We start from the raw sequence: 11,707 nt of genomic DNA, 5'->3' as shown, positions 1-11,707 counted from the left end.
TGCCCTGCAACAAGCTGATTGCAGACAGGTGCTCAATCAGTTTAGACACATGTTCTCATCGACTCCAAGTCAGACTACCTGGTGCACTCATGAGGTGGACACTGGGGACAGTCTGCTTATTAAAAATAAGATTTAAAGACAACCTGACCATGTCAGGGACTGTATCAGGACAGAAGTCCAGAAAATGTTGGTTTTGGGTGTTATTGAACCCTCAGATAGACTTTGGGCTAGTCCAGTGGTCCTTGAGCCAAAACCTCACACCAGTGGTGGAAAAAGAGAGATGAGGTGTTGTGTAGACTACAGGGGTCTCAATGCAGTCACTAGGACTGATGCTCATCCAATACCAAGGGCAGATGAGCTTATAGGTACTTTGGACTCAGCCAAGTACCTTAGCACATTTTACTTGACAGCTGGCTACTGGCAGATCAGACTAGCTGATGATGCAAAGCCAAAGAAAGCATTTTCAACCCCTAGTGGGCACTATCAATGTGTGGTAATGCCCTTTGGTCTGAAAAATGCGCCTGCCACTTTCCAAAGGTTGGTGACTACAGTTCTCACAGGTCTGGAAGCCTTTAGTGCAGTATATCTAGATGATATTGCTGTCTTTAGCTCCACCTGGGAGAATCACCTGGTCCACCTAAGGAATGTTTTGGAGGCCCTGCAAAAAGCAGGCCTAACTATCAAGGCTACTAAGTGTCAGATAGGGCAGAGTCAAGTTGTGTACCTGGGCCATCTTGTAGGTGGAGGCCAGGTTCAACCATTGCAGAGCAATCTCCAGACCATAATGGACTGGGTTGCTCCAACTACCCAGACTCAGGTGAGATCCTTCTTAGGCCTGACTGGGTGCTATAGGAGATTTGTCAAAGGGTATGGATCAATAGTGACACCCTTGAATGACTTAAATTCAAAAAAGATGCCCAAAAAGGTTCAGTGGACAGCTAGCTGTCAAAAGGCATTTGATGACCTGAAGCAGGCCATGTGCACTGCTCCCATTCTGCAGAGTCCTGACTACTCCAAGAAGTTCATTGTATATAACGTGTATTCAAAGCTTTATTCGAGGAATATACTCATAAAAGCACAAACATACATTTAAAATACATCACATTAAAAATGTTTCCTATTTATACATACTTTTAAAACAGTTGTGCGTACATAAACAATAAAAAATCTTTGGTGTACATTTACACAGAAATCACTTGATACCCCAGTTATATTACATTAATAGAAATTGCCCTCCGTCTAATGGACCATGCCCACCCCAGATACTTTGCTGTTCCTAGAACAATAGGCATATCAGTGGCGGTGCAAATAATTTGTAGCGCCTCAACACCCCTGGATGTCCCTAGATTTCTACAAACAGGAGCTAACCAAACTCTTCTCGGGGTGGCATAAGCTTTACACAAATATAGAAAGTGACCTATATTTTCCTCAGTTGCACCACAAACCGGGCAGCACGAGGTGGTTGAACTCCTCCACCTACCCGTCAGTGATCTCAGAGGAAGGGCACCTAATCTTAACTGGAAGAAAAGCTTCCTATCCCCTGGGTTAGTAATACTGTCCCAGTATAGTTCCAATGCAGGACACAGTTTCATTTCTAAGAAACGCCCCGCCATTGTGTCTGATCTCGTTCTACTCCAGAGTCTGCCATCTATCCAATCCCAATATAAGCTTTTAATTATGTTTTTGTTTGGAAAGGGTTCCCCAGATGGATTATCCCATAGATTGGAGAGGCCGAGGTCACCTAAAGCAGTCCTAAGATTTTTTAACCAGACTATTTTATGAAAGGTGTCAGCTTTAATTATGGCAAAGAACCCCTCTGCATAATGCCGTATCTCTGGGGTAGTCCAGAGGCGTCTCCAATAGAGAATCGGGCGCAATCGCGCTCGGTCACTAACTGATCTTCTCCCTAAATCAAGACCAAGCGGGATTAGTGGTGTACTCTGAGGGAGACCCGTGATTCCCCTGAGGAACCTATTCTCCGATATTTGCAAGGGGAGAAGCCTCTCAAAACCCCACAGCTCAGCCCCATATAGGGCAGACCCAATAGCCTTGGCATCATATACTGCCAGGACTGGTTTTATAGGCTTTGATTTAGACTTTTTGTGTTCCACCCGAAGTGCCCCCGAAATCTGTTGATGCCTCAGGACCGCCTTTTCTATATGTTGGGACCATTTTAGATTGTTTGCTATCTGCACCCCAAGGTAGGTAAATACAGTAACCACCTCAAGCTCACAATTGTTCAGAAGTATTTTAGGCCGAGGTCTACATTTTGGTGAGAAGGCCATCAGCTTGGTCTTACCCACATTAACTTCTAGGCCATGTTCCCCACAGAAAAGATCGAAGATGTTTAAAGCTCGCTGCAAGCCAGCCGGTGTTTTGGATAAAATCAGCGTATCGTCGGCGAACATCAGGATCGGAACCCTGAGGCCCGCCAACGAAGGTGCATCGACACTGGCATCCAGCATCCGAGCCACAATTCCGTTAATAAATAGGGAAAAAAGCAGGGGGGCCATAGCACACCCCTGTCGTACTCCGCGTTCAATCAGAAAGTCGGCAGATGATTCACCATTCATACCCCACTGAACTTTGGCGAAGTTACACTCATGCAGCCTCATTATCAGGGTGAGTAACTCAGCCGGAAGGCCTATTTCGCTCAGAACTGCCCAGAGCTTTCTCCTTGGGACCAGGTCGAAGGCAGCCCACAAGTCGACAAAAGCAACATACAGGCTGCCCTCGCCGAGCACCACCGTCCCCCACTGCAGCAGAGCAAAGCGAAACACCTGGTCGACTGTGCTTGTAGCCCGCCGAAAACCTGCCTGATAAGGGGACAGGGCGTTGTTCTCGTCTACCCAATCCATTAGTAGGTTTACCACCATTCTCCCTACCACTTTTTGGATAGTGGCAATCAAACTTATCGGCCTATAATTGGCCGGGAGGGACCGATCCCCTTTTATATATATGGGTATAATATTTGCTCCCTTCCATAGCTCTGGGACTGCCGTTCCCTTCGCAATAGCGTTTCCCAAAAGGAATACATACCTAACCCACCTCGCCTTATCGTTTATGAAAACATCAGAGGGTATCCCATCTAGACCCGGGGCCCTTCCCCCTTGGGCAGTGCATATTGCAACTTCAGTTTCTTTAGGGGAAAATAAATTCCCAGTGGGGAATACAGCTGAAATTACTTCCACATCCTTAAACTCAGTAGTCTCAGAATATTGGGGTTTGAAATAATCCACCCAGGCACCCTCAGCGACATTATTGTCGGGTTTATTTGGAGTTCCACCTCTACCCTACTTGACAATATTCCAGAATAACCTAGAATCCTTAGCCCCCGAGGCCTCCTTTAGTTCTGCCCAATACTTTTCGTCCCATGTTTTTTTTGCTAGCGATACGCTAACCTTGTAGTACTTCCTAGCCCCGCTAATCGCTGCCCTGTCCCTATTCCTGATTGCTCTTCCCAAGCTTAACCTGACTTCCCTGCACTGATGATTAAACCATCTAGCTGGTTTGGGTGGTTGTTTCCTATTTATCTTGCGGGACCTCAAGAAATGCGGTTTTAAAAGGGAAAAGAGCTTGTTGTGTATGTCCGTTATTTCCCTAGAACCTGGGATTACGGGGTTTGCAGCCTCCATAGCAGCGATTGCAGCATCCACCTCGGAACTTATAAAGTCCATAGATTCTGCATTCGCCAATACACTCGGCCAGTTAAGTCTGCGCATGTCATTGGCCATGGTAGGCATTGGGCCGTCACTTGATTGAGGGTTCCCTGATATGGCCATCCACCAGTTATGGGTCACACAGAGGGGATTGTGGTCACTTTCCAGTCTACCCTCGATTTTCATGTCGCATACCAACTGCCACAAATTGAGGCTGCAAAGGACATAGTCTATCCGACTTTGGTTATGACCATTGTCGAATGTACAGGCACCTTCCCTATCGCCCTTCGTCCTCCCATTTAGGGCTCTCAACCCATGTTCCAGGCAAATGGCATTCAGTTGTAATATATCTTTCGTCCACCGCTTAACAGGAGCCAGATTTAAAGTCGGAACACCCCATTGCGTATCCTCCTCTTGCCCTAGGGGATCATCCGAACTATCCAATGGTTCGAAAGTCCTATTTAGGTCACCAGCTACTACAACTTTGTTACCCAGGGACTGCGATTCCAAAAAAGTGGACAAAGTCTCTAGAATGGGTGAACTCCCAGTGGTAATGCCCCTGGCGTAGATGTTGTATATATCTATCCCTCCCCACTTTTCTGAGGCTATTCTTAGCATTTGGATGTCCTTACAACCCAGATCCACCACTTTGATTGTTATTTGAAGACATTGCCTTACCCAGATTGTAAGGCCTCCCATCGGTCGACCCCTAGCGCCTCTACTGGCCGGGATTGAAAAATTTAAGTAGCCAGGAAGAAATATAGGGTCGCAAGCCCATGTCTCCTGGAATAAACAAACTTCAAAGCCATTGACGAAATCCATCCAGTTTTGGGACATCAGCTTGCTACTCAACCCCGCGATGTTCCATGAAAAAAACTTCCCTAAACTGGGGCCGTCCATGGGTACTGCTCCTACACAGGACATCCCAAAGTCGTTTGTTAAGATTCTGTCATACCCCTCCCTCTCTCGGATGGTATCCTCAGTGTTGTGATCAACCTCCTGGGTGCCAACAGTGCTAAGTGTAATTAGTTCCTCATTTTCAGAGTCCCCAGAAATTGGAATACACTCCCCACATGTTTCCTCCAAAATCACAGTCTCCCAACCAGTTCTCATTTCATTTGATTCCACGTTTTTAGTCAAAACAGTTAACACAGGCTTCCCACATATATCCCTACGGGTCATACCTTCCCTACTGTTCGTGGAATAATCGGAATTTGGTCAATGAACCCACCCCGGATCTTTCATCACTTCAAAACGATTGTACGTTGGTCCATTATAAAAGTTACCCCGTTGTAAGGGTACAGTGAAAGGAACAAACCCTGGGGAGGGGAGATTGTTATAGCAACCTAATTCACTGGTCATACCAAATTGAACACCTGTTGGTCTTGGATAAAAGAATGTGAGATCAACAACACCAATTCCACCACTGCTTGTGCCCCAATTTTGCTTCGTAATCAGACATGCCACCCTAGGATCTTGGAAATTAACAACTATACACTCCCCACCCAAGTGCTTAGGAGTACAACCTATCCAGTCTGTCCTTCTCACTCCAATAATCAGCCCGTCCACTTCCCCGGGCAGTGGTCTATTTGCCTTTAACCAGTGCATTACCTTGTTTTTTAGCATCTGGAAGGATTCTCTTTGCCCGGCCAACAAAGGTGGTACATTAGTGAGGACAGCCACGAAAGGATAAGAATCTGGGGTGAGATTCATAGGAGGTATCCTACGAGGTGCCTTCATCGGGAGGGTGTTAGGCAGGCTAATGACAGGAGCAGCAGGACGGGATGTTGGAATTCTTGGTGGTGGTTGGGAACTATTCAATACAGTGTTATTAGTTTTGGAACTGTCTTTGTTACCCCTAACAGGAACGCCAAGACGGGGTGTTGAAATGCTTGGTGAGGGTTGGGAACCATTAGATACAGGATTGCCACTTTTGGAGCTATCTTTATTACCCATAGCCACAGTATCAGGCAGCTTGTTTTTTTTAGTGGTATTACTACTTGGACGGTCCGACAAATCTAAATTAGTCATGGGGATTTGTCCCTTCGACTGAGGCCTACTTGCAATGCTGACTACGGGGGGAGGAGGCTCAGCGATGGACACACCATTTGCCTGGCCATTTGGTTTCAGAAGCTTGATGCTATACCCCGTCCTAGGGTGGTACTTGATTAGGGATTTGGTGGAAAAAAAGTTATCTAGAGTAGCCTGCTCGAAATGATCTAACCGATCAGCTAATTTTTTAACTCGTTCCTCAATAGGAGTCAGGAGAGACCTCATCAGCCTCTCCAACTCGAGGAGCAGGGGTGGAGCAGAAGATAAGGTCTCAGCCAATACCATCGCTGAGGGGTCATTCATGTTAGATACGGGACTAGCCGGAACAACTCCGTCCTTGACAATCTTAACCCCACCAGAGCCAGCCCCAATAGGCTCGCAGGAAGGGCGCAGGCATATTCCAACCTTCCTTATTTTTTTCGGATGTTTGGGAAGATAGCACTTCTTCGGGGCAGCACTTCTTTTGTTACTTGGTTTAGTTTTAACCATGTGAGTTGACACACTCGGTTGGGCAGTGGTCACCTGCCCTGTAGGTAAGCAAAATGGGCACGTCGTGACCCACAGACGAGCCAGCCAACAGCTCTAGTGAAGGGGGAAAAGCATAAGGCGTTTCCAGTACAGCTGGCAGGGTTAGGGATGACAGGGGAGGAACCAATGCCGGTAAACCCTGAGGTGGCCGTTTCTCCAAAGGAATTTTAAGTTCAATAGATAACCTACGCTCGGCGCGTCTCTCCGCCAAAGCGATCTCTTTGTCAATATCTTGGGTTACCCGACTAAAGTATTTGTCTAGAGGACCCAAGATGGCTGACCCCACCTCGGCCTGAGTAGAGATCTGGACAGTGGTATTTGAAGGAGAAGACATACTTTGCAGCCAACGAGCTTTCAACAGAACAATACTATATAAGCAAACACCAGAGATCTCTAGATACAGGGAACGTACTGTAACAAGTAGTCAGAAGGCGCAATGTCAAAGAGCGGGCCCAGCTCAGCCTCCTTCAGCCCCTGGCAGCCACAGACGGTCCCGCCCTTGTCCCGGGCTTCTCCCGGGACGCTCCCGCGCACCACTGTTATAGGTCAGACGTGACACGCAGGGGGCGGGGCTGACAGGGAGAGCGGGCCAGGTGTTCTCAATCGGCCAGGCAGGGACTCCTGGGAAACAGAGTCCCTGCAGAAACGCTCGCAGCCCTGCCCAAAAGCCCCAGCACAACACAGACTGCACAGCCTCTCCACAGATTCCCCAGCGGCAATTCCGGTGAAGCGGGACCCGCGAAGCGGGTCCGGCGAGCAGTTGGCTTTGAGACATTACAACAGCCCAAGGCCAAGAGTCCAGGAGCAAGGGTCCGTCAGACGCACTTTCAAATCAACATTGGATCCCGCAGGTAAGAGGCAGGCAGGCTCTTTAACACACTCTGTGCGCAGGGGGTGGGGCTGACAGGGAGAGCGGGCCAGGTGTTCTCAATCGGCCAGGCAGGGACTCCTGGGAAACGGAGTCCCTGCAGAAACGCTCGCAGTCCTGCCCAAAAGCCCCAGCACAACACAGACTGCACAGCCTCTCCACAGATTCCCCAGCGGCAATTCCGGGGAAGCGGGACCCGCGAAGCGGGTCCAGCGAACAGTGGGCTCAGAGACAGTACAACAGCCCAAGGCCAAGAGTCCAGGAGCAAGGGTCCGTCAGACGCACTTTCAAATCAACATTGGATCCCAAGAAGTTCATTGTACAAACAGATGCATCTGAATTGGGGGTAGGGGCTGTACTGTCACAATTGAATGATGAAGGTCAGGATCAGCCAGTAGCTTTCATAAGTAGAAGGCTGACCCCTAGAGAGAAACGTTGGTCAGCCATTGAGAGGGAGGCCTTTGCTGTGGTTTGGGCGTTGAAGAAGTTGAGGCCATACTTGTTTGGTACTCACTTCCTTGTTCAGACAGACCATAAGCCCCTCTTACGGCTAAAACAAATGAAAGGTGAAAACCCCAAACTGCTTAGGTGGTCCATTTCCCTACAGGGGTTGGACTTTACAGTGGAACATAGACCTGGGAGTAACCATGCCAATGCAGATAGACTCTCTAGGTATTTCCACTTAGAACATGAAGACTCAACTGGTCAAGGTTAGTTTAATGTCCCTGCGTTTAGGGGGGATGTGTAGGAGAGTATGATCTGCTTCACATGCGTACCTCCACTGTTTGCTGGTGTTTCACTGTTTTTCGACCTTAGTCTGGCTGTGGCCCTGCTAACCAGGACCACAGCCTAGCTGCTTCCTCTCTAAAATGGTTTGCATGTACATTAGGTACATATCTAACTGGATTCTGGAGTGCCTTATAAGCCCCTGGTATATGGTATACTATGTACCTAGGGCATAGGTACCTCAGAGGCCTACCAGGGGTTGCAGCATATATTATGCCACCCCTGGGAAGCTCTCCAAAATGGCACCACAGGTCTGCTACTGCAGCCTGGGAAAGGGTGTGCTTGCACCCCTTACAGTGGTGTAGGCTACCTATATCACTACCCAAATACAGACACATATAAACCTATAAGCCAATCCTATGGCAGGCCTTGACAATCCTGAAGGCAGAGTGCTTGGTTTTATATGAGAGGGTGCCAAAGCATGAGCTGAGCCTCTCTGCAGCTTTTGGAAATCCTTCCTTATAGCTGTTCTGTGATACAGCCATACCATATAATCTTAAGTGCATTATAACCTCGCGGTAAATGCTAACTTTGGGATGGCTGCATCAAAACATGTTGTGTTTGGTGTCAAACACTTTGGAATACTACCCCCGCCAGTTCTGGTGGTGGGGGTAGCATTCCATCCTTCTAGAGGGAGAGACATGTTCACACTGGCTAAACCCGGTAGGACTTTCCAGAGCCCGGGCATCACAAAATGGATGCCTCTGCCACAGACACAGGTCTGGCCTCCTGCTGCTGACCGAAACTCCAGCAGGGGAGGCCTGGACAATAGGTTTCCTGTCGAAGGGAGGTGTGACCACCTCCCCAGACTCTCTGGTGCTTTGAAGTCCGGCACTGGGGGCACGTTTGCTGTCCCTGTGCATAGCCCAGTTCAAACCGGTTGCAGGGGCTACCTGCCCCTGCTCTGGCGCGAAACTGGAAAAGGGAAATGGGTGTAACCACCCCTCATTCCAAGCACACCCATAGGTGGGGCCTTAGAGTTAGTCCATCCCCTAAACTTACTATAAGTATAGGAATCCAGTCTCTAGGACTTTAGATTACCCTGGATGAAACTCTGCAACATATATCCTGGACCTTCGACGTTCTATCCTGACTAGAAGACTGAAGAAATCTCCCTTGGGGTCAAGGAGAGACTCCCCTGCTTGGCAGGCACCAAAGAAGCAACTGACCGGTCTGCATCGCTGAAGCTCTCGCCGGACGCTGAAGTCTTTGCATCACCAGAGGTGGATTTCCAGACTTTGCCGAGGCTACCCTGAGTCCACAACGAAGTTGAGGCCAGTGGCTATCGTGGATGACGTGGAACCATGACCCCTGGACACCGTGAACTTTTGCACAAACACTATCTTCCTGGTCCTCCTCGAAGTTGTGCTTTGGGCTCCGAGTAGCCCCAGCCTTGAGCACCTCCTGCACCGAAGATTGTTGGCCTCCACTCCACGAGTGACCCGTGCACCAGCTTCAAGTGCGACCACTTGAGGCTCCTTCGCGATCACTAGCCTGTTGGCTAGCAGGTCCCCACAAAGGCAACTCCTTTTCTAATTGGGCTTTCCTGGTTGCTCCAGATGTGCCCTGACTAACCCTTACTGGGTGAGTCCCTCAGATCTTGCTGGTCTGCACCGTAGTACCTTCTCTGAAATCCAGTGACTTGCCATTGCCAAGGCTTGTTGGGTCCATTCTGGTCCCCCAGACTGCAGCACTCGACAGACTTTGTGGGACAGCTCGAATTTGGCTCATGGACTTCGTCAATGCCTCCTGGACCTCGTGGCTGAAGAGTCAAGACACCTGTCAACTCACCTGAAGCACCCGACATCTGTGGGCATTGGTCCATCCTGCCCTTGGTCCCTGGCAAGTGACCCAGACTCTGTTCCCTCTGCTTTCAAGTTCCTTCCATCCTAGATCCAGGCTTGTATGTCTTCGGACACTTCTCCTCTTCACGACAGCAGCAGTTCTTTGCAGGCTCCCATTAAAATCGACGACGCGACCCGACACCAAAAGACACCTATGCACCCGGCTTCCCTGGGTGAGGTAACTCAAATACTCCAGTGCTCTCATGGGTGCTAGACCTAGAACTTCTTAAGTCCAAAAGGGTTTGGTCCTGACTAAATTAGAAGTGTTGCTAATCTTTAAATTTCCAACTGCGACATTGTCCATAGAAGATAAGGGGAACCTGCGGTTTTGTTTACACACTGCATACAGTCCCCGTGGGTCCCCTGTGTCACTACCTTGGGTGGTTCCTTGGGGTCCCAGCGATTCTACAGGCTATAGGCCTAGTGTCTATTCCAGTCATGGTCCTTATACCACTTTTTTGGTATATGGTTTGGTGTGGTCCTAGGGCCCAAACGTGTATTTGTACTATTACTGATGATTGCTATCTTGTAAACTAAGTACGTCGAACTCCAGTCTCATAAAGAGACTAGAGGGGTGTGTTTTATCTTAAATACCTATATTTTGAATATATACCTGGTGTGGTTGTCTTTACATTTGATCATTCAAGAGATTATAGACTGGTAAAACAAGCTGCTTTACATTCCTTCAAGACTTAGCCTGAAGGCTGCTCTCCATAGCTACCAGTAGGATAGCTTTCAATAAAGGTTGTCTTTAACCTATCACCATAAGGGGTTGTTTGGACTGACACAAGGTGCCCACTAGAACTAGTGGACAGCATATATCAGGCCACCTTCTCACAGCATATAACAATGTTACTGTCCACTTGCTGGTGCTCCCTTATCAAACCTTCTCTGTTCCAATATCAATGTCTGTGTCGTACGCCATTGTCTCAATGTCAGTGTGTCAATGATATGGCAGCAGGTTCACTGTAGTGAAGGAGGTGTTTTAGATCTTGCCTACGCAGTGCGCATGCGCTGCATAGGAAAGAGACCTCTTGAAATCGATTCAGCTTTGCAGGCAAAAACGTGCACGTGTTGCATTGAAAGCAATGCAACGCGTGCACGCTTGGCGATTCCCTTGAGGGAGCGAGCAGAGCCATATGGTAGCAATGATTGCGCTCGCTCCCGCAAGGGAAACGCTGCCTGCTCTCGGCCGCACTCCACCCCACCCACTACTTGCGCAAGGCGCACGCGCTTGTTACTTTAATGTTATGGAAGGGGACCTTTTAAATTTTATTATCCCACAATTAGTTTTAATTGTGTCTTTTCAGGGCTCCTGTTTTGTATTGTAGCATGCACATTAGCAGCAGCGCTGCACTCAGTATCTTTCATAATCTTTTCTTCGTCCTTTTCTTATCTTGACCCGTCACGTCTTTACCGTCTACTTCATCTCCTCTCTTCTCCCTTCCTATGCCCTTCTGACTCTCCACTTGCCTCGCCATGTTCGTTCTTCAGCTCCTTTCGCTCTTGCCACCCTTCTTCCCCTCTCTGCCTTTTCTGCCCTCTGTCACACTTTAACTCTCCTTTGCTTTCTCCCTGCCCTCTTTGCCTTCGTTTTGCTCCTTTCTTTCATCTTCCGCCTAAGGTTCACAATTCTGCTCTCCCCTTCACTCTTCTGCCTCTCTCGTCCTCCTCACCTAGCCCCTCGCCCTCCCTCTCTGCTTGCGTTTCTTCTTTCCTTGTACTCCTGCGCTGATTGTTTGGGAAGAATGCAGCTAGGCAGGCACCCGCCTCAATTTGTTATTTGGAACATAACATTATCACACAAGTGAAAAAACAAACTCATATAACCGTGACAGTAATACTTTTATGTGATTCCACCCGCCCTTCTACAAGGCGTGATTTATTTATTATGTTATTATACACGTTGCATGTACCACAACACTGTACAATGGACGAATAAGAACTCTTGGTGGAAAATCAGCTTTTTC

This window comes from Triturus cristatus, chromosome 9, assembly GCF_964204655.1.
Source record: "Triturus cristatus chromosome 9, aTriCri1.1, whole genome shotgun sequence".
NCBI classification, from domain to species: Eukaryota; Metazoa; Chordata; class Amphibia; order Caudata; family Salamandridae; genus Triturus; species Triturus cristatus.
This window is presented reverse-complemented; position numbering follows the sequence as displayed.